We start from the raw sequence: 22,780 nt of genomic DNA on the forward strand, positions 1-22,780 counted from the left end.
TGTTAGGGTTATTGTGCGTGTTTCTATATGTATTATATTTACCCCCTCCATAAATCTTCGTCCGCGAAGCCAAGCCAAAGAAGAAGAGTATGTGAGGAGAAGCAGAAGTCTCTCAGACTTCAATGTGTTGTCTCCTAATTGAATGAAGCATAAATGTAAGTAGACAACTGTAATTATTATGGATAATTTTAATATGCATATTGTTTGGTAAGAGTATGATAGAAGGTGAGTTTGTAGAGTGCATCAGAGATTGTTTCTTCAACCAACATGTCTCAGAACCTATCCGGGTACAGGCTATTTAGATTTGCTCTTGTACAATGATGTATTATGAGAAAAAGAGATTTTGTATCTATGGGAAAACTATGGAAGTAATGATCATCTAACAGTTCAATTCGAAAATGAACACTGCAAAACCAAAACTAGTTTCCTCAACTTAAATAAGAAAAAATACAAAGGTATGATGAAGTGTGGTCCTGAGGTTAAAGGAAAGTCTGAAGATGAGCAAATGGCAAATATTAAAGCAGTGATTTTATGATAATCACCAAAAATTTATCCTAATCAGAGAGAAGGGCTTAAGTTGAAACATCCATGGTGAACAAAGCAGGTGAAGGAACTGAGATACAGAGAACTATTGACAAATCAGAAAATTTTAAAGAAGATATGGAAAACATTCTGAAATCTGATATTGATTCCACCTCAGTTGATGGAGCGCAGCATGTAAAAATTATTTCTTATGACTTAAGTTAGATACAACAACCTTTGTATAATGATCTAACCATAGTCCAGACAAGAGAGATGACCAGAGTAACTGGCTTTGCAGTTTTCTTACTGTTAATTTCCTTTACTAAAACTTCAAAGAATTTGCCAGGATGTGAGTACAACTTCTGAGCTTATCAATAGGAATTACTTATGACTGAGCAAACCATAGATATACATGATTGGTATGCATGTGCCAAGCGTAATTTGCATCTCCAGCTCAGACGATTGTGGTTATGCCTCAAGTTATCAATTTTAAATTTTTTTTAAATTAAAAAAAAATTCAACATACTGTACGGTAACAAATCTCTTCAGCCATGCTGCCCTAATACACCCAATTGACATCTACCTCCAGTAAGTTTTTGAAAGGTGGGATCAAACTGAAGCACCCGGAGGAAACCCACACAGCCATGGGGAGAGCGTACAAATTCCTTTTTTTTTTTGTTGAAAACTTTATTTAAAAGAACTTAGACAACTTACAATCAAACATAACAGAAGAAAAAAACAATTTTTTTGTATATATATGTAAAAAGAAACAAAAAAAAACAAAATCCCTTCCCACCCCTTCAGCCAGCCCCCTTAAGGGGAGCCAAATATAAAAAAAATACAATGATTATAAAGAATATTTCAAAGTATTTCTAATTTCATATACTCCAAATAAGAAGACCACATTTTAACAAAAAATGAATAATTATCATGCAAATTACATGTAATTTGTTCCATAATAATACAATTTCTCAACTCATTATGCCAGCATGTTATATTAACCTCCACATTATCCTTCCAAGTACTAGCTACTCATTTTCGTGCTACAGATAACACTAGACGTACAAATGCAATTTGAAATTTATCCAACCCTAGTCCTTTCAAAGAAACCATATATCCCAACAAAAAGATTGATGGGTCTAACGGTAATTTAATCTTAAATAATTTTTCCAAAACCAATCTAATTCCTTCCCAAAATGGTTGTACTTTAAAACAAAACCAAACTGCATGTAAAAAAGTTCCAGTACATAGTCCACATCTAAAACAAGAATCCGAATTACTAAATATATATTTTTTCAATTTCTTTGGAGTCAAATATAACTGATGTAAAAAAAATTATAATTAACCATTCCATAATGTATATTCGTCACTTTATTTACACCATCAGAAAACATAACCTCCTAATTATCTTCCGGAAAAATATAGGTTAAATCACTTTCCCATTTAAGCCTAGATTTTTCATATTCCGGTTTATCCATACTTTCTTTGGCTTGGCTTCACGGACGAGCTGCAGGCTCGTTTGTGGCTGACAAGTCCGATGCGGGACAGGCAGACACGGTTGCAGCGGTTGCAGGGGAAAATTGGTTGGTTGGGGTTGGGTGTTGGGTTTTTCCTCCTTTGCCTTTTGTCAGTGAGGTGGGCTCTGCGGTCTTCTTCAAAGGAGGTTGCTGCCCGCCAAACTGTGAGGCGCCAAGATGCACGGTTTGAGGCGTTATCAGCCCACTGGCGGTGGTCAATGTGGCAGGCACCAAGAGATTTCTTTAGGCAGTCCTTGTACCTTTTCTTTGGTGCACCTCTGTCACGGTGGCCAGTGGAGAGCTCGCCATATAACACGATCTTGGGAAGGCGATGGTCCTCCATTCTGGAGACGTGACCCATCCAGCGCAGCTGGATCTTCAGGAGCGTGGACTCGATGCTGTCGACCTCTGCCATCTCGAGTACTTCGACGTTAGGGATGAAAGCGCTCCAATGGATGTTGAGGATGGAGCGGAGACAACGCTGGTGGAAGCGTCCATACTATCCTGTAACAATTGATACATATCTGAAATATAACCTTGCTTAGGTACAGAAGAAATCAAAGACTCCAATTTCATCAACATGGGTAAATTCATCCCTTTACCATAATTATCTTTTATCAAAGCTCTGAGTTGACAATACACAAACAGAGAATTTACAGATATATCAAATTTCTCCCTCAATTGAATAAAATAAAGAAATTGGCCTTCTTCAAAACAGTCCTAAATTATCCTTATGTCTGAGAATTCCATCTCTTTAAATGATTATTAAACATTGAAAAAGGAATAAACTGGTTATGATATAACAGGGTTTGAATTGGTAATTTACCCTTTGATCCTAAAACCTTGTTCCTTTTAACTCATATCCTTAACAAATGTTTTAATACTGGCATATCACATTCCCGCAATAAATCCACATTCCAGTTAAATATAAACTGATGTATCTCAATTTCAGATATACAAGCCATTTCCACCTTTCCCCAACTCAGAGGTTGGTCCACATCTATCAATCTACTAACAAATTTCAACTGAGTTGCATCATAATAATTTTGAAAGTGAGGTAACTGCAATCCCCCTAAAGCATATTTCCATGTAAGTTTATGTGAAACCACTCGGGCTAATTTTCCTTTCCATAAAAACTCCCGCACTACCATATTCAGGTCCTGAAAAAACCCTTTGAAAGTAAACATATATAGACTGAAACAATTATTGAATTCGAGGAAAAATATTCATTTTAACACAATTTACTCGACCAATTAATGAAAACAGCAAATCTTTCCATTTAATCAAATCCATTTTAATCCTTTTTAATAAAGGAACATAATTCAATTTATATAAAGACTGGTAGTCTGCATTTACTACCACTCCCAAATATTTAATTCTATCTGACTACTTCAATTTTAGAATACTTTTATATTCTGAATAATCTCCATCCCCAACTGACAATATTTCACTCTTATCCCAATTTACTTTATATCCAGATAGCTCTCCAAATTTTAACAATCAATCTTGTAAATATTTCAAAGACTGTTCCAGTTCTGTCAAATATGCCAGGACATCATCCACAAATAAATTAATCTTATATTCATCCTCCTCAATTTTCATTCCTTTAATCTTATCATTCTGTCTTATTGTCTGATCTAACGGTTCAATAGCCAATGCAAATAAGGCTGGTGACAATGGACGACCTTGTCGAGTTGAATGCGTTAAATTAAATGATAAGGAAATTTGACCATTTGTCACTACCCTAACAGTTGGATTTGCATATAAGACCATAATCCAGCCTATAAAATAAGGGCCAAAATTAAACTTCTCTAATACTTTAAACAAAAAGTTCCACTCGACCCTATCAAAGACTTTTTCCGCATCCAGCACAATCACCATTGGATGGTTGGGTTGCTGTCTAAATGCATTGACTAATGTTATCAATCTAAGAATATTATCTGACGCATTTCTATTTTTAATAAAAACCTGTTTGATCTATTTGTATCAATTGAAGTAAATATTTGGCAAGCCTATTTGCTAACACCTTCACTATAATTTTATAATCTACATTTAATAAAGAAATAGGTCTATATGAAGATACTTGCAATAGGTCCCTATCTTTTTTAGGAATCACAATAATTATAGCACTTGAACAAGATTCCAGAAACAACTGCTCCTCTGTTACTTGCTGCAACACTTCTCCAAATATAGAGGATAAATCTTCATAAAATACAAATTGAACAGAAAATCCATCAACTCCTGGTGACTTTCCATTTGGCATCTCTTGTATAGCCTCTTTAATCTCAAAATCCGTAAATGGAGCATCCAATTCTTTAACTTCATCTTCCCCTAAAACAGGTAAATTTAATTTAGATAAATAGGATTCGATAGAACCAGCATCCTCCTTTCCATCAGGTATATAAATTTTGATAAAATGAATAAAACTGATCATTAATTTCCTGTTTATAGGTAACTATTGAATTCTTTTTCAGAGCACTAATTATTTGTGATGTCTGTTCTGTTTTTAATTGCCATGCTAATACCTTATGAGCTCGCTCAGCCAATTTGTAATAACATTGTTTAGATTGATAAAGTAGACGCTCATACTGATAAGTTTGTTAAGTATTATAACATAATTTCAACTTCATTAAAGCAGCTTTTTTATCTTCTGTAAAATATTTCTGAAATTCCTTCTCCAATTCAGTAATTTGTTTCTCTAACATTAAGCTTTCCACTATTGCTTTTTAACTTTCATAGTCTAACTAATAATTTTCCCTCATAAATATGCTTCAAAGCAACCCACAATACAAAATTACTACATACTGAATTGATATTCTCCGCCAAAAACAAAGTAATCTGTTCCTTAACAAAAGTGATAAACTCCGGTTTCTTCAATAGCATTGTAGTAAACCTCCACCTGTAAGACGATTGTACTACTTCTGAACCTACACAGGAAAAAAATAACATCGAATGATCCGATATAACCCGACTTTTATACTCAACCTGTAATACTCTATCTTGCAGATGTGCTGAAACCAAAAATAAAATCTATTCTAGAAAAGGAATCATGTCTAGAGGAATAAATGGAAAAGTCTTTCTCTGGAGGATTTACTCTCCTCCAAACATCAACCAGATTCAAATCCTTCATCAAAGGATTGTGTTGCCGCCTTTTATTTCCTTATACTTTTCAGAGATCTATCCAATAAAGGGTCCAAAACGCAGTTAAAATCTCCCCCGACCAAAATATTATTATTGGCGTGATTAAGCAATTAAAAAAAGCCTCCAACATAAACCGTTCATCATCTACATTAGGTGCATAAATATTTAACAAAGTCCACGATTCAGCAAAAATTTTACAATTAACCATCAAAACTCTCCCAGCATTTCCTTCAAACGATTCCAATTCAAGTGGTAATTTCTTATGAATTAAAATCACAACCCCCTTTGCTTTAGAATTAAAAGAAGAAGAAAATACATGGCCACCCCACCCTCTCTTCAATTTCAAATGTTGTTTTTCAGTCAAATGTGTTTCTTGCAAAAAAGCAATATCAACTTTCATTTTTCTTATAGAAGTCAAAACTCATTTATGCTTAATTGGATTATTTAAATCCTGAACATTAAAAGTTGCAAAATTCAAATTAGACATATCTTAATCTAATAATATATTCCACTACTATAAAATAATTCTCCTGTTCTAATTCCCTTAATATTCTAACTTCTCCTGATGTAAATATTCCAAAAAAGGGGAAAAAAAACTAATAATCCCCAAAACAAACTACTAAAAAAGTAGTAACTCCCCAAAAATCTGAGTGTGGTAAAACCCATTAGTGGCAGATGACTGAAGGTCTCAGTGTCTTCCACCCCCCCCACCCACACTCAGACTTTCACAAAATATTGAAACAAAAATAATCAACCCAATGATTCCAGTCCCAATGATTGTTCCGGATCGTCAATATCATGAAGACTTTGTGTCAATTCAACTTCCTTCCCATTCTTTCCATGTTTTCCATTCTTCCCATTTCCATTGTCATTTACCTTCCTCTTAGGTGACAATGATGACGATCGTCCATTTCCTCATAAATCTAGCAATGAATTAGCAAAAATTAATGCATCATGATCATTTTCAAAGAATTGAGATTGAAAGTTGCCATAAAAAAACTTTCAACACGGCTGGATAACAAAAGACAAATTTATATCCCTTTCCCACAATACTTCTTTAGCTGAATTAAATTCTCAGAGCCTTCTAATAATTTCTTGACTCAAATACACCTAAAAAAATAAACCCCTATTATTCTGGGCCATCATTGGAGCCTGATTCTGTCGTGCTTTCTGCACCACCATTTGTAATATCATTTCTCTGTCCTGGTATTTCAAATAGCAAATCAAAACTGCTTGTGGTGGTTGGCCTGGAAATGGTTTCTTCCTTAGTGCTCAATGTGCTTGATCAAACTCCAGACCATCCGGGAAAAATTCCTTGCCCAACACCTCAGGAATCCAATTCTTAAAAAACTTTACCGGATCAGAACCTTCTATATCTTCTGGAAGACCTACTATTTTTACATTATTTCTTCGACCCTGATTTTTTAATGAATCAATCCTCAAATATTCCTTCCTCTGAATCCCCCAATCCATGAACGAATCCTCCACTTTTTCCATTTTTTTCTGTTATGCTCCACTTGGTTCTTGCGTTCATAAAAAGCTTCTTCAATCTTTTTAAAATTATCTTTTACAGTGTCTATCGATTTTATACATCTACTAACATCACTTTTAACTATTTTAATATCTTGCTTCATACAAGTCATTTCTTCACATATAGTTTTAGTCATTTTAGTTTTCACTTCCATAAATCCTTGAGTCATCTGAGTAGACATCTGTATTGACATATTTTCCATTTGATGAGCAATCCCTTCCAAAATTGTGAACACAGAATCCAGTCCAGGTTCCATCACCTCCCTTTGAGGCCTACCTTCTCTGGTCTCAGTCCCCATTTCTTCCAGTGTAAGTTCCTGTAATGTTGATCTTTCTTCCTCCTCTTCCAGTGCGGCTGCAGGTCTGGACGCCCATCGATAGCGTGCCGACCTCGTCAGCCCGCCGCCGTTCGGGCTCCCCCACAGCCCACACATGCGCATGCCCATCAAAGTCACCAACCATGCAGGTGCATCTTCCGATGCTACACTGCGTGCTCCCGGTCTGCCAGGGTGCATGGCGGGCTTGCGGGTCTGTCTTCGCTCAGCCGATCTGCCTGCGTGCCCAGACTCAAGGGTGCATGAGTCAGGGCCGGCTGAGGCTGTCACTGAGCCGGCGCCATCTTGCGATTGAGTGATCTGCGCCGGCGTAACACTCAACCAAGCAGGTGTCCTCTGAGGCTTGGGGACTCCAGTGGCTTCAACTTGGTAAGTAGGATTCAGTTCTTCAACACTTTTGTAAGTTAATTTCTTTTGCAATTGAGCTTTTGATTTTTTCACGTTTGCAGCCATTGCAATCCTCCAATATTCCAAAGTGTGTAAATATTATTTTTAACCACTTTTACAAATTTTAAATTCGGGTATTTAGAAGAGTAACTGGGGGAAGGTGGAACCACACATCTTCCCACTACGCCATCTTGCCACACCCCCCCGAGCGTACAAATTCCTTACAGACAACATGGAATTTGAACCCTGGTCCCAGTTGCTTGCTCTGTAAAAGCATCGTGCAAACTGTTACACTAACCGTGCCGACCTGCTATGTGAACCGTGCCGACCTGCTATGTGAACCGTGCCACCCTAATAAGTTGTAATAAGTTTGAGATTTAAACCAAAATTATTACGGATGATGAAGAAGGTTGTCTAAGGTTACAACAGGATCTCGACCAACTGGGAAAATGTATGAAGGAATTGCATATGGAATTTAGCTCAGACAAGATTGAAGAGATGAACTTTAGAAAGTTAAGCCAGGGCAGGTCTTGCATGGTAAATGGTCCCTAGGGAGTGCTGAGAAAATAGTCACTGGAAAGTGCAAGTACATAGTTGGCTTCAAGTGCCAGTACAAGTAGTGAAAAAAGTATATGCTACACATGCCTTCATTGAACTGGGTTTTGAGTGCAAGAGCAGGGATATCATGTTACTGTTGTACAAGATATTTGGTGATACTGGGAATATTGTATACAGTTCTGGTCGTCATAGTGTAGGAATTTTATGATTAATCTAGAATCAGAAAAGATTCACGTGGATGTAGGCTGGACTGGAGGGCTTGAGTTATGAGAGAAGTGGGTAGGCGAGGACTGATTACCCTACACTGAGGGTAACTTCTGGAGATTAATAAAATCATGAATGGCATCAATTATGTGGATGGTCACAGTCTTTTTTCCCCAAGATGAACAAGTCTAAAGCTAGAGGGCATAGAGGGGAAACACATGTAAAGCTCATATGGGGGGGGGGGGGGGGGGGGGGGGAGGGGGGTATTTTCATGCAAAGAGCTGTGGGATATCGTTCAGGCTGTTGGAACAAGTAGTAGATGTGGGTACAAGTACAACGTTTAAAAGGCACGTGGCCTGGTTGATGGATAGGAGCCATGCAGGCAAATAAAACAATCTCTTGAAGGCATCAGGTTGGCAAGGAAGTGTTGAGCTAAAAGGTCTGTTACTGTGTCATATGACTCTATGTCAAAGTTGTCAGTCAAATGAAGGATTAATCTGATTAATTGTCCAGTTTTAAATTTCTTGATACAGTGTGAGAAATGATGACTGAGTCATTTATTGCAAAGATATTTTGGCCATTGCTTCTTTGCTTGGCTGCCACATTTCCTCACACTTCAGATGCCCTTCTTTGCTGTTAAAATATTTTGGGGTTTTCAGTAAGGTGGTTAAAGTTGTTAAAAAGGAATCAAGAGATGATTGAAATTATTATATAAATGACTTTTTTCTTTTTTTCCCTCCACATATGTTAGTAATATTAAAAATAAATGGTGATCTGTTGTCCATTTCAAATAAAGTAACACATTTTGCCATTATTGAAAATAGGAGGAAACGGAGCATAGAATGTGGATGTAGGTGCATTTTTATATTTTTAATTTTTTTTAAACAGGCCCTTTTGGCCCATGAACCTATAGTTCCCAGTGTATCAATGAACCTACAAACCCCTTCTTTGGAGGGTGGGAGAAAACCAGAACACCCAGAGGAAACTCATGCAGACATGGGGAGAACTTACAAATTCCTTATAGTCAGTGCAACTCTATTACAGGGCCAGGTGCACAAACCGCTACACTAACCATGTCATGCCAAGATTCACGAAGTAGAAGTGATGTGAATTTTTGAAGCCAGAGAGTAAAGCAGTAGTTCATACTCCTTTGGGTGATCTCTTTGTAAGCTGACAAACACTCTTGCGTTGCAGTGTGAGAGCATTTTGTCCAACTACCCATTCACCTCCATGGCCCATTAACAGCCTGCTCAGCCAGCTTGTTACTGTAGCTGTTAAACAGCACAGTTACACCTTTACACCTTCCCTGCTTCTCACATAAGGCCAGCTAACTCTCCCAGTTTCCAAAGACAAATTGCAGACTGTTGACTATTTTGTTCAAAGAATCACTCAAATGTGGAAATGCATTGAAATTATGTATGTAAATAGATGGAAATGCTCAAGAAACCAGGAGAAACACAAACAAAAAGAAATGCTGGATTACTTGATTTGAATTCAAGCAATGGCTCTCTCTTTCTGTTGTGCTTTCTGTCAGTTCGACAGGGATCTCATCCTTTGTTAATTCTGTCTCTCTTTGTTACTGACACCAGTTTCAGCACATTTAAATCTGCCTTCGATCCTGGCAACTTTCCATATTCAGAGGCTCGGATAAAAACATTACGCTTTCTCAATGCACGGAGGGCAAAGAATGCTCATATCCCAGTAGTTGAATAAGTATTTCCACTTGTATAAATAAATGTGGATTTTTATCTGGGCTTTGAGGCATTTCCAGTTCCTCATAAAAAGTAACTGATTGTTGTGGGGAAAGGAAGCATTTTCTGCACCAAGGAGAGCAAAAAACTTTTAAGAAGTTGGCTTTGGATGTGGAGGAGAGATGAGGAATCAGAAGTAAAAGAATAAAGCTTTGCGCAGAAATGGATGATGAAGCAATGAGAGACAATTGACAGGATGTTGCAGTGTATTCATAAGGTGCTCATCATCTTATAAATGTCCATCCCCTTAAAATGTTGCAATAATCTCTTTCCTTTTCACCCTCCATAGTGAGAAATCATTCTCCACCTCATCATTGCTGTGGCAACTCGAGAAAATGCACTCCTACACCTCCTTCCAATCAATGTCTCTGTGCCAAAACCCAGTTCCTCTATGTCACACTTGTCAAACTCTGCGGGCCAAATAATTATATTTGGCCCGCAAGATCATATTAAATATATATTAGAGTTGGCCCGCAGGCCGCCGCGCCAGTATAGCGCATGCACACTGAAGGTGAAAATGAAGACGCCGGAGGTGTGGAGGGATCTCAGAGTCCCGAATCCCGGGGATCGGAGCGCCGCACTCAGCCCGCCCGGCTCCCGGACACACAGATGTGGCTGGAGTTGGGGACCATCCTCGCTGGGTCTGCGCTTCAGTGGCGACGCCGGACCGAACGTCTCGTTGGCGATGCCTTCCCCCTCGCTCCGTGCGCGGCAGACCCTGCCTCCCGCTCCGTTTGTTGGAGACAAGCCCGGCGCCGTGAGATCGCAGTTTAATCCCTCTCCAACCATGGGAGGGGGGGTGGGAGCAACGCGCTTTTCTCAGCCAATTCCTCCACTGCCCCGGACGCCGGCGTTTCAACGGGGGGTTCGGGTGCCTTCGTCAGGCGACCGACCTGTTGGTCCAAGACAAGGGGAGAGCGTACAAACTCCACACAGACAGCACCTGAACTCGGGTGAACGTGGAGCTGCGACCCCACATTCCACATCAGGACTGTGTGTAAGATTGGGAGCAGTGAGACGGAAGCTTATTTTGTTCCTGTGATTTAAGCCTTTCTTGGGGTGGGGGGGTCCTTCTCTGACCACTTGCCTAACAATTAACCTAATCAGACGTTGAGTTACCACAATGCAACAGTTCTCAACCTTTTTCTTTCCACTCGCGTCCCTGTGCCATTGATGCTCTGTGATTAGTAAGGGATTGCTTAAGGTGGTCTGTGGGTGGAGAGAAAAAGTTTGAAGACCACTGCTTTAATCATCCCTCATTGACTCGTCATGTGCACGGTTTCAGAACGCTAAGGAAATGGGCCAATGACAATGAAAGAGTTTATCCAAAACTATTATTAAACATTTATTTTAATAAGAAAAAGTTTAACATTATATATGTTGAAAGAAAAGAAAACATGCAGATGTTATTGAAAATTTTCAATAAATATTTAGTTCGGCCCTCGACTTAGTCCAAGTTTTTAATTTTGGCCCTCCGTGAATTTGAGTTTGACACCCCTGCTCTACGTGCTCAGTTGGGCAGCATGGTTTATCGTAGTCGTTAGCGCAACACTGTTACAGCACCAGCAATCGTGACTGGGGTTTGAATCTTGCACTTTCTGTGAGGAGCTTGTACGTTCTGTTTGGGTTTCCCCTGGGGAAATTGGGCGGCATGGGCTGGTGGGCTGAAATGGCCTGCTCCTTATAACAATTACAGCACGGAAACAGGCCATTAGGCCTTTCTAGTCTGCACCGAACCAAACACACCTCTCTAGTCCCACCTCCCTGCACAATGCCCATAACCCTCCACCTTCTTCTCATCCATATACCTGTCCAGGTTTTTCTTAAATAATAAAATTGACTCTGCCGCCACTATTTCTCCCGGAAGCTCATTCCACACTGCTACCACTCTCTGAGTAAAGAAGTTCCCCCTCATGTTACCTCTAAACCTCTGCCCCTTAACTCTTAACTCATGTCCTCTTGTTTCAATCTCTCCTACTCTTAATGGAAATAGTCTATCCACATCCACTCTGTCTATCCCTTTCATAATCTTAAATACCTCTATCAAATCCCCTCTCAACCTTCTAAGCTCCAAAGAATAAAGACCTAATCTGCCCAATCTCTCCCTGTACTCTAGATGCTTAAACCCAGGTAACATTCTGGTAAATCTTCTCTGCACTCTCTCCACTCTGTTTATATCCTTCCTATAATTAGGCGACCAGAACTGCACACAGAACTCTAAATTAGGCCGCACCAATGCCTTATACAATCTCAACATCACTTCCCAACTCCTATATTCCATGCAATGATTGATAAAGACCAGCATACTAAAAGCCTTCTTCACCACCCTATTCACATGAGTTTCTACCTTCAGGGAATGATGTACCGTTACTCCTAAATCCTTCTGCTCTTCTGTATTCATCAATGCTCTCCCATTTACTACATATGTCCTGTTCTGATTCTTCTTACCAAAATGAAGCACCTCACACTTATCAGCATTAAATTCCATCTGCCATTTTTCAGCCCACTTTTCTAAGCAGCCCAAATCCCTCTGCAATCCTTGAAAACCTTCTTCATTATCTACTATTCCACCTATCTTAGTATCGTCTGCATATTTACTAATCCAATTTACCACCCCATCATCTAGATCATTAATGTATATAATGATCAACAATGGGCCCAATACAGATCCCTGAGGCATACCACTGGTCACCGGCCTCCAACCTGACAGACAATTTTCCACTACCACTCTCTGGCCTCTCCTTTTCAGCCAATGTTCAATCCATTTGACTATCTCAAAATTTATACCTAAAGACTGCACCTTCCTAACTAACCTTCCATGTGGTACCTTATCGAAGGCCTTACTGAAGTCCATATAGACAACATCCACCACGCTACCCTCATCCACATTCCTAGTCACCTCTTCAAAAAATTCAATCAGATTGGTCAAACAGGACCTTCCGCTCACAAATCCGTGTTGAGTGCTCCTGATCAGACCCTATCTATCCAGATATTTATAAGTACTATCTACGAACTTTCTCCATTAATTTACCTACCACAGACGTCAAACTTACAGGCCGATAATTCCCAGGCTTCCTCCTTGAACCCTTTTTAAATAACGGAACCACATGCGCAATACGCCAATCCTCCGGCACTATCCCCATCTCTAATGACATTTGGAAAATTACCGTCAGAGCCTCTGCTATTTCCTCCTTTACTTCTCTCAATGTCCTGGGGAAGATCCCGTCTGGTCCCAGAGACTTATCCACCTTTATATTCCTCAAAAGCCCTAACACTACATCTTTCATAATCACTATATTCTCCATATTTACCCAATTTGCTTTTTTTATCTCACATATCCCAATATCCTTCTCCTTGGTGAATACCGAAGAAAATAAACTGTTTAATATCTCCCCCATTTCTGTAGGCTCCACACACAGTTTTCCGCTCTGATTCTCTAAGGGACCAATTTTGTCTCTCGCTTTCCTTTTACCATTAACATATTTGTAGAACCCTTTTGGATTAATTTTCACCTTGATTGCTATAGTCTCCTCGTACCTTCTTTTAGCTTTCCTAATTCCTCTCTTAAGATTACTCTTACATTCAATGTATTTTTCAAACATCTCCTTAATTCCATGCTTCTTATACCTAATGTACGCCACCCTTTTTCTTCGAATCAAGTTTCCAATATTCCTTGAAACCTCGGCTCTCTCAAACCTTTTTCCCCTCCTTTTAACCTAACAGGAACATAAAGCTTTTGCACTCTCAAAATCTGATCTTTAAAAGACTTCCATCTCTCTACTACATCCTGCCTATAAAACAAATTGTCCCAATGCACACCCTCTAAGTCCTTTTGCATCTCCTCAAATCTAGCTTTTCCCCAATCAAAAACCTCAACCCTTGGCCCTGACTTATCTCTTTCCATAATGACATTGAAGCTGATGGCATTATGATCACTGGACCCGAAGTGCTCGCCAACACTAACCTCCGTCACTTGACCCATCCCATTTGCCAACAGTAGATCTAACACTGCTCCTTCTCTGGTCGGCACCTCTACATAGTGTTGTAAAAAACTATCTTGCACACATTTCACAAACTCTAACCCATCCAGCCCTTTCACTGAATGTGTTTCCCAATCTATATGTGGAAAATTAAAATCTCCCATAATTACAACCCTGTGCTTATCACAAATATCCACTATCTCCCTACAGATTTGCTCCTCTAGGTCTTGGTCCCCTCCGGATGGTCTATAATACACCGCTACAAGTGTAACCTCTCCTTTCCCACCCCTCAGTTCCACCCAAATGGCCTCCGTGGATGTGCCCTCTAATCTATCCTGCCTAAGCACCGCTGTAATATTCTCCCTGACAAGCAATGCAACACCACCTCCTCTTGCCCCTCCGACTCTATCACACCTAAAGCAATGAAACCCAGGGATATTCAGCTGCCAATCACATCCTTCCTGCAACCATGTCTCACTAATCGCTACCACATCATACTTCCAAGTATCAATCCACACCTTCAGCTCATCCACCTTTTTTACAATACTCCTGGCATTAAAATATATGAATTTCAGAGATTTCCCAATTCTTAATCCCTGTTTTCCCTCATCTTTAATAACAACATTATTTCCTTTTCCTGCCAACTGCCCTTCATCTTCTTCCAGAGCATTTCCTTTCTCTATTACCTGCCCATCCATATTCAAATACTTACTACAAACTTTCTTTGTTTGCATTCTGACCTTCTCCTTACTGCTCTGTACTATTTTGCTCCCTCCCCCCAACCATTCTAGTTTAAAGGATCCTGAGTAGCCCTAGCAAATACCCCTGCCAGGATTCTGGTCCCCCTGGGATTTAAGTGTAACCCGTCCTTACTGTACAGGTCACATCTTCCCCAAAAAAGGTCCCAGTGATCCAGAAACTTGAAACCTTGCCCCTTACTCCACCCCTTCAGCCACGTGTTAATCCTCCACTTCATTCTATTTCTATTCTCACTGTCACATGGCACAGGGAGTAATCCAGAGATTACCCCCTTTGCGGTCCTTTTTAACTCCCTACCTAAGTGCCTGTACTCATTTTTTAGGACCTCTTCTCTATTCCTCCCTATGTCATTGGTACCTACATGTACCACGACCTCTGGCTCCTGTCCCTCCCACTTTAGGATATCCGGGACACGAGCAGCAACATCCCGGACCCTGGCACCAGGGAGGCAAACCACCATCCGGTTCTCCTTGCTGCGTCCACAGAATACCCTATCTGTCCTCTTAACTATGGAGTCCCCTACCACTATTGCCCTCCTCTTCCTTTGTGGTAGCGGTTGCAGATTTGGAAAATGCTGTCAGAGCATGAAACTGCATTCCATTTAGTAAAGGGTACAGAAGCCAGTGCTCATCTGGTGAAGGGGATGGGCATTGAGGGTGGTGGATGGGGGTGGGGGGTGGGGGGGGGGGAGGGCCACCAAATACAATAATTTTGATTTTACATGGGAAACAATCAATTGTTGGATGTGATTCTGTGCATCAGCAAAATTATGATCAAAAATGTGATCCAACCTGCCAATGACCATCTGCTCTAGGCAGGCAAGCTACCAGCAGCACTTCTCCTTTCTGAGCTACAGGGGCTGACCCCGTGCCAGAGGCACAGCCACTGCTGCTCCCCCCAACTTTGATGTCCTCCTCAACAGTACTCAAAGAGGCGTACTTATTGCTGAGGGTTACAGTCATAGGGCTCCTCTCTGGCACCTTACGTTTTTCTGTCCATCTCCTAACTGTTACCCACCTTTCCTCCTCCCGTGGCTCTGGCATGACCACCTGGCTGTAACTCCTGTCTATGACTTCCTCTGTTTCCCTAACCAGCCTGAGGTCATCGAGCAGCAGCTCTAGTTCCCTAACACGGTCCCTAAGAATCTGCAGCTCGACACACCTAGTGCAGATATGGACATCCAGGAGTCTGGAAGACTCCAGGACCTCCCTCATCTGGCACTCCCAACAACACACAGCCCTAACACTCATCCTTTACCCCAATGAAGTAGTAATAAAGACTATCTTACCTTAATGTGCAGCGACTCATCCTCAACCTGTGCTCCCGCTCACTCGCTGGCTGGCTCTCCCAAAAACCTTTCCTTTACTTTACTACATTACCCAATGTGACCACTAGCACTGTCCAATCCTAACCAGTTTCCTTTAATTACTCCCACCTGCACTCCCTATTCAATTACTGTCTCTGCACTGAACAGCAATCCCCACCTAAATTATTAACTCTTAATTAAGACTAAATGACCACTCTACTCACGTCCGTTCAGCACAGCACGCTCCCGCCTCTTCGCTCCTTGCCAACTGAACCTCAACTGACATCCTTCCTGCATGTCTAAATAAAAAATAAATAAATTATATCATTTCTGCAAGCTACAACAGGAATGGAAGTCGACAGCTCAAGCAGCAAAATTTCTAACACTGGAGAAGTGCTGCTGGTAGCTTGCCTGCCTAGAGCAGACGGTCATTGGCAGGTTGGATCACATTTTTGATCATAATTTTGCTGATGCACAGAATCACATCCAACAATTGTTTCCCATGTAAAATCAAAATTATTGTATTTGGTGGCCCACCCCCCCCGCCCCCCCCCCACCCCTATCCACCACCCTCAATCCCTCAATGCCCATCCCCTTCACCAGATGAGCACTGGCTTCTGTACCCTTTACTAAATGGAATGCAGTTTCATGCTCTGACAGCATTTTCCAAATCTGCAACCTCTACCACAAAGCAGGACAAAACTGAGGGCACATGGAAACAACTTCCTGCACGTTCCCCTTCATGACAAGCATCATTCTTCTTTCGTCTGCCCACTGAGCTCGTGCTGACTAATAGTCTCCGTTCACAATAATATACTTCTCCTCACATTCTCATCAGCTACCCACAAAAATTCGTACACATACACACACACTCTCTTACTTTTGGGATATAAGTTGAAAGTGGAGTACACTGTAGAAACCCAGGTAGTCGTAGGAGTATAAAAACAATTCTACATAGAGTGGATTGAACCAGGATCTCTGGGGCTGTGAAGCAACACTCTATTAGCTCTGCCTTTTATGGTTTTTAGAATGCAATGTCGGGAAAATCATGGAAAAAATTAACATAATTACTCCCCGTCTGGTCGTTCGCACTGGGCACCTTTTTAGATTGCAAGTACCTAATTGCAACAGTTCTGGTGGTTGGACGTGCAGTAGAGTGGATGACTGTCAATTAATTTTTCTAATATGATTTGCACTGCAGGCTTTCTCCAAAATGTTGTAGGGGTCCTGAAGGATAAATCACGATGTAGGAATTGACTGCCCGTGTAGTGGCAAAATTCCCTGACTGTACCGTTACATGGCTGCAGTCTAAAACCATTTATGTGTCCTCCAAAAACATATGAAGAAATCATTTTATCTTTCATCTCTGAACTTCTTCAGCTCATTGTCCTTCCTTTTTATTTTGAGGCAGGCAATTTGCTCTATGGCCTTGTTTTCTTTTCTAAACTTGCTTTTCTAAATTTCCTTCTCCAGCATTGAATATTAGGTTTCAATTAGTTTCCACCACTCTTTGAGATGATAATAATGGATCACAGAAACAAATTGCGGAAGGTTTTGATGGTTGTGAAGAACCTGTGAATGAGGGACAAGTTGTTGCTCTCAGGACTGCTTTGGGAAAGTGAATAAGTCATGAAAGAATAATGCGATCCAAGGCAAGTTAGAGAGATTAATATGAAAAAGAGGGAATAATAAATAGAACAAAACCCTGGAAAATCCATGAGTTAATAGACATGGAATTAGAGAATAGCCCATTAATAATAACATTAATAGAGTTCTTTTAGAGAAAATTTAATGGATGGAACACATTGTTTAGTTAGAAGGCTCTAATGGAATCTTGCATTAAGGATGCTCAGAGACATTAAAATAAAAACAAAATGTATAGTTTATTTACTTAGGTTTAAAATACATGCTCTACAGAGAATGTGTTTATATTATCTCAATACAAATACAGAATGACTGCATTCATGTGTCTATGGAGAAACTACAGATATTTTGATGAATTCATTATTTGCTCTAAAGCTTGTTTTCTGCTATGTCACAGAGTGTCCTGAGAAACTGAAGGTGGGGCCTCCTCTTGAACAGTTGTGAAAGCGTCTCCACTCTGCATCAGTTCAATTTGGCTATGGAGACACAGAAGACTGCGGGTGCTGAATTCTGAAGCCAAACACAATCTGCTGGAGGAATTCACCAGTCAAACAGCATCATGGGAGAAAAATAATCATTGATAGTTCGACATTAGGGATTCAGCACAAAAAAAAACCTTGTTTTCTCCCACTGAAGTTGCTCAGCTCACTGAATTCCTCCAGCAGATTATGTTTTAATTTGGCTATGGTGGGCAGTTAGCTAACTGATCTTTCATTTCATTACAATCCTATACTCTTCAATTGTGCTCGTCCACAGCAGTATGGTGTGAAACTCGAAAGTCTGCAGGTGCTATGATTAGAGTAAAACCACAGAAATGCTGGGGGAATGCAACAGGCCTCACAGTGACCATAGGAGGCAAAGATATATTACTGTACTGATGCTCCAACCTGAACATTCCTTCAAGGTAGAGTAAAAAGTAGACAAGCGCCTGAAGGAAGAGAAAGAAGGAAAAAATGGGGGGGGGGGGGGTGGGAGGAGCACAGATCAATAGACAAAGGGTAATAAATAGACATGGACAGGAGGTGAGAATTGATTGGGGAAGGGGGTGGCTCTGTGAATACAGAGTGGAGGAAAGGGACCGAGTGAAAAAGAAAGAGGGATACAGAGCTAAAGGAAAGAAAAGTAAAAACAGTGATTGTTGGGGGAGGGGGGGTGATGGGGAAGCTAACAAAAACTGGAGGAGTCATGATAATGCCATTTGGGTGGAAAGTGCCTTGATGAATACTAGGTGTTATACTTCCAAATTGAGGGTAGTCTCAGTCTCACAGAGCATGAGACCATGGACAGATATATCTGCATGAAAATGGGGTGGGGAATTGAAATGGGTTGTTACTGTGAAATCCCTGCTATTGCAATGGATGGGGCCAAGGTGCTCAACAAAACGATCTCCCAGTCTGTGTCCAGACTTTCCGATGTATGGGAGACCACAACAGAAGTATTGAAATGCAGTAGATGACCCCTGCGATTAACGAAGTGATAACTTGTCATTCTGCTCACAGAAGAATTCTTCTCACCGTATGGATATTTTGTGACAAATAGACTTGAACTTAAGTTAACACTATTGGAACCAGATACAGACCTTGAGAAGGAAACTTGTGAGGGTTTATGACAATGTGGGAGAAGCGGAGGAGGGGAGTTAGATATTCCTCCATTTGTCTGACTGTACTTGATTTCCTAGTTGCCTCAAATGTCAGAAGGTCGAGTACACTAACCAATTTTTTTGCCTCCGATTTTTTCCCCTCCTTTGCTGCATTTAGAGGGACCAATATACTCAAGTAAAGGACTGGAAAATCATTTGATCATTCAATGCCATTGGAGTAACGAGAATGGAAGACATAGTGATTAGTTGTTTCATAAACATAATGAACAGGTTGTTTCTGACTGTGATGCAGTAGAAGATGAAGCTCTGACCATTAGATGCTGCACTGTGATTGGATGCATGAGGCATCATTTTGAACTGGCTAGTGTTTCCATATAGAGAAAATGGGGATCAAACTCCTATCCAAACTCAAAGCCAAGATTTCGCCATTCTCTGACATACGTACCTATCAGGCAGACAAGATAACCAAGATCTTGTCCATCAGCTTTTACCAGAGATCTCATCTGAAAATTCTGGAGCCAGATTCCTGTGCAACCTCATTCTGGTGAGTGGGTGCTGGTGGGCCACTGATGCCTCAATCTTGTACTGTGAGGTTGGATCACCCTGCCTCCATTACCTCCTCCTGTACTCTGTTTTTATTACTGTGTCATGTATGGATTGTCAAACTAGACTGCTTGCAAAACAAACTTTTTCCTTGTACCCTGGATTAGTGACAATAAATTTCAACATGATCCCTGCATTCTCCCAGCTCTGTCATTCTCATTCCTGTTGCAGGAGAAAAAAAGTAAATGTTGGAAGCACTCAGCAGGTCATCTGTTGAAAGAGAAACAGTCAGGGTTTCAGGTTGAAGACTTTATTCAGTTGCAGAAGAGTTGGGGAAGGGGTGGCAAAGACAAAGGGAACATCTTTGACAGGGTCGCTCCTTTGGTTAGCTTACCACCTGCACTTTCATCCATACATCTTGGAGATTGCTCTGTAAACCCTTTTCCCTCTTCATCTCTTGGCTCTTTCTAAAATCTTCTTTTTGATCATGGTTTTAAGTAGCTCAGTATAAAATTTAACTAGCTACACTGGGAAATGCACTGGGACATTTTATTATGTTACTTTGCTTTGGTGTAATACAATCGATCATCATGCCACTGAAATAATTTCATAGCTCTTTACTTCTGGCAGCAGCTTCTTGAGTACAATAATGACTGTTATTTAGGAGCCAGGCTTTTCATGCTACATATTCTCTAATGTGAATATTTTGCAAGCCTCTGTGCGTCAGATGCCTTTAACTTAAACATTCATTCACTGGGTGTTCACATCTATGAAAATCAACAATGTTTACTGCCCATCCCTAGCCATCTTTGAATTGAGACAAGTAGGAGTTAGCCATATGGATGAAACTGGAGGCACATACATGGAAGTCTGTGTAAAGATGACAAATACCTTCACAGAGGACTAGTAAACCAGTTGTTTTTTTAAATGATAAACTTGTAGTTGTGGTCACCATGTCTGAGATCAATGATTCAAATTTGATTTATTGACTTGAATATAAATGCCACAGCAAGATTCCAACCTGTATCTCTGCTAATAGAACAGTAACAACTCCACTACCTGGTTACTCTTCTCACTCCCAATAAGGACCCCATTCCAGGGCCTTGACCAGAAAATTCAGGCCTTCACTTTACTGGGGCAATCATTATGTGTAGAGGTATTAGATTTATTTGAACGTAGAACATTATAACTCAGTACAGCCTTTCGGCCCACAATGTTTTGCCAACCAATATGTACATGCCAAAAAAACTAAACCTTTTCTACCTCTTAACTCTCTATTTTTCTTTCATATGTATGCTTGTCCAAGAGTCTCTTCAATGCCCCTATTGTTCTAGCTTCCACCACCACTTCTGGCAAAGCATTCCAGGCATCTACAACTCTCTGTGTAAATAACATACCCTTGACATCTCCCCTACACTTTCCATAGATGTCCTCTGATGTTTGCCAATCCTCCCTGGGGAAAAGGTGCTGGCTGTCTACCTTATCTATGGTTCTCATAATCTTGTAGACCTCTATTAAGCCACGTCTCATCAATCTTCGCTCCAAAGAGAAAAGTTGTAGCTTTGATAACCTTGCCTCATAAGACTTATTTTCCAATCCAGTCAACGTACTAGCAAATCTCTTCAGTACCCTCTTCATAGATTCCACATCCTTCCTGTAATGAGTTGACCAAAACGGAACACAATATTCTAAGTGTGATCTCACCAGATATTTATAGAGCTGCAACATTACCTCATAACTCCTGAACTCAATTCCCTGACTAATGAAGCCCAGTATCCCATAGGCCTTCTTAACTGTCCTATCAACCTGCATGGCAACCTTAAGAGATCTATAGATTGGAACCCCAAGGTCTCCCTGATCTTCCACACAGCTAAATATCTTACCATTAACCTTGTACTCTACCTTCAAGCTTTACTGTCCAAAATGCATCCCCTCACACTGATCCACATTGAACTCCATCTGCTGGCCTTTCCAAACAACTTTCCATTCTGTTTATATTCAGTTGTAACCTACAGCAACTTTCAATACTATCTGCAACACCTTCGATCTTTGTAACATCCACAAACTTAGCCATCTCTTTATTTCTTTGTTGAGATTATTTATATAAATCAAAAAGAACAGATCCCTGCAGAACTCCACCAGTCACTGAGCTCCAGGAAGAATACTTTCCATCCACTACTACTTTTTGCTTTCTACAGGCAATCCATTTCTGAATTCACATAGCCAAGGTTCCATGGATCCCAAACCTCTTGACTTTCTGAACAAGTCTCCCATGAGGGATCTCGTCAAATGCCATACTAAAACCATATCTTTGGCTTGGCTTCGCGGACGAAGATTCATGGAGGGGGCAAAAAGTCCACGTCAGCTGCAGGCCCGTTTGTGGCCGACAAGTCCGATGCAGGACAGGCAGACACGATTGCAGCGGTTGCAAGGGAAACTTGGCTGGTTGGGGTTGGGTGTTGGGTTTTTCCTCCTTTGCCATTTGTCAGTGAGGTGGGCTCTGCGGTCTTCTTCAAAGGAGGTTGCTGCCCGCCAAACTGTGAGGCGCCAAGATGCACGGTTTGAGGCGTTATCAGCCCACTGGCGGTGGTCAATGTGGCAGGCACCAAGAGATTTCTTTAGGCAGTCCTTGTACCTTTTCTTTGGTGCACCTCTGTCACGGTGGCCAGTGGAGAGCTCGCCATATAACACGATCTTGGGAAGGCAATGGTCCTCCATTCTGGAGACGTGACCCATCCAGCGCAGCTGAATCTTCAGCAGCGTGGACTCGATGCTGTCGACCTCTGCCATCTCGAGTACTTCGACGTTAGGGGTGTAAGCGCTCCAATGGATGTTGAGGATGGAGCGGAGACAACGCTGGTGGAAGCGTTCTAGGAGCCGTAGGTGGTGCCGGTAGAGGACCCATGATTCGGAGCCGAACAGGAGTGTGGGTATGACAACGGCTCTGTATACGCTTATCTTTGTGAGGTTTTTCAGTTGGTTGTTTTTCCAGACTCTTTTGTG

The 22,780-nt window shown here is 40.9% G+C and overlaps 2 long non-coding RNA genes across 3 annotated transcripts in view; one reads left to right on the plus strand and one right to left on the minus strand.

The window, feature by feature from the left end:
* Positions 1–22,780, plus strand: part of LOC138762633 (uncharacterized) — a 287,652-nt gene that overhangs the window by 115,479 nt on the left and 149,393 nt on the right. The gene's annotated exons all lie outside the window — the stretch shown is intronic.
* Positions 1–22,780, minus strand: part of LOC138762632 (uncharacterized) — a 100,947-nt gene that overhangs the window by 43,004 nt on the left and 35,163 nt on the right. The window contains exon 2 of the long non-coding RNA XR_011356991.1: positions 16,215–16,289. This is a non-coding gene — a long non-coding RNA (uncharacterized lncRNA). The remainder of the gene's footprint in view (positions 1–16,214; positions 16,290–22,780) is intronic.

The sequence above is a fragment of the Narcine bancroftii genome, chromosome 5 (assembly GCF_036971445.1).
Source record: "Narcine bancroftii isolate sNarBan1 chromosome 5, sNarBan1.hap1, whole genome shotgun sequence".
Taxonomy (NCBI): domain Eukaryota; kingdom Metazoa; phylum Chordata; class Chondrichthyes; order Torpediniformes; family Narcinidae; genus Narcine; species Narcine bancroftii.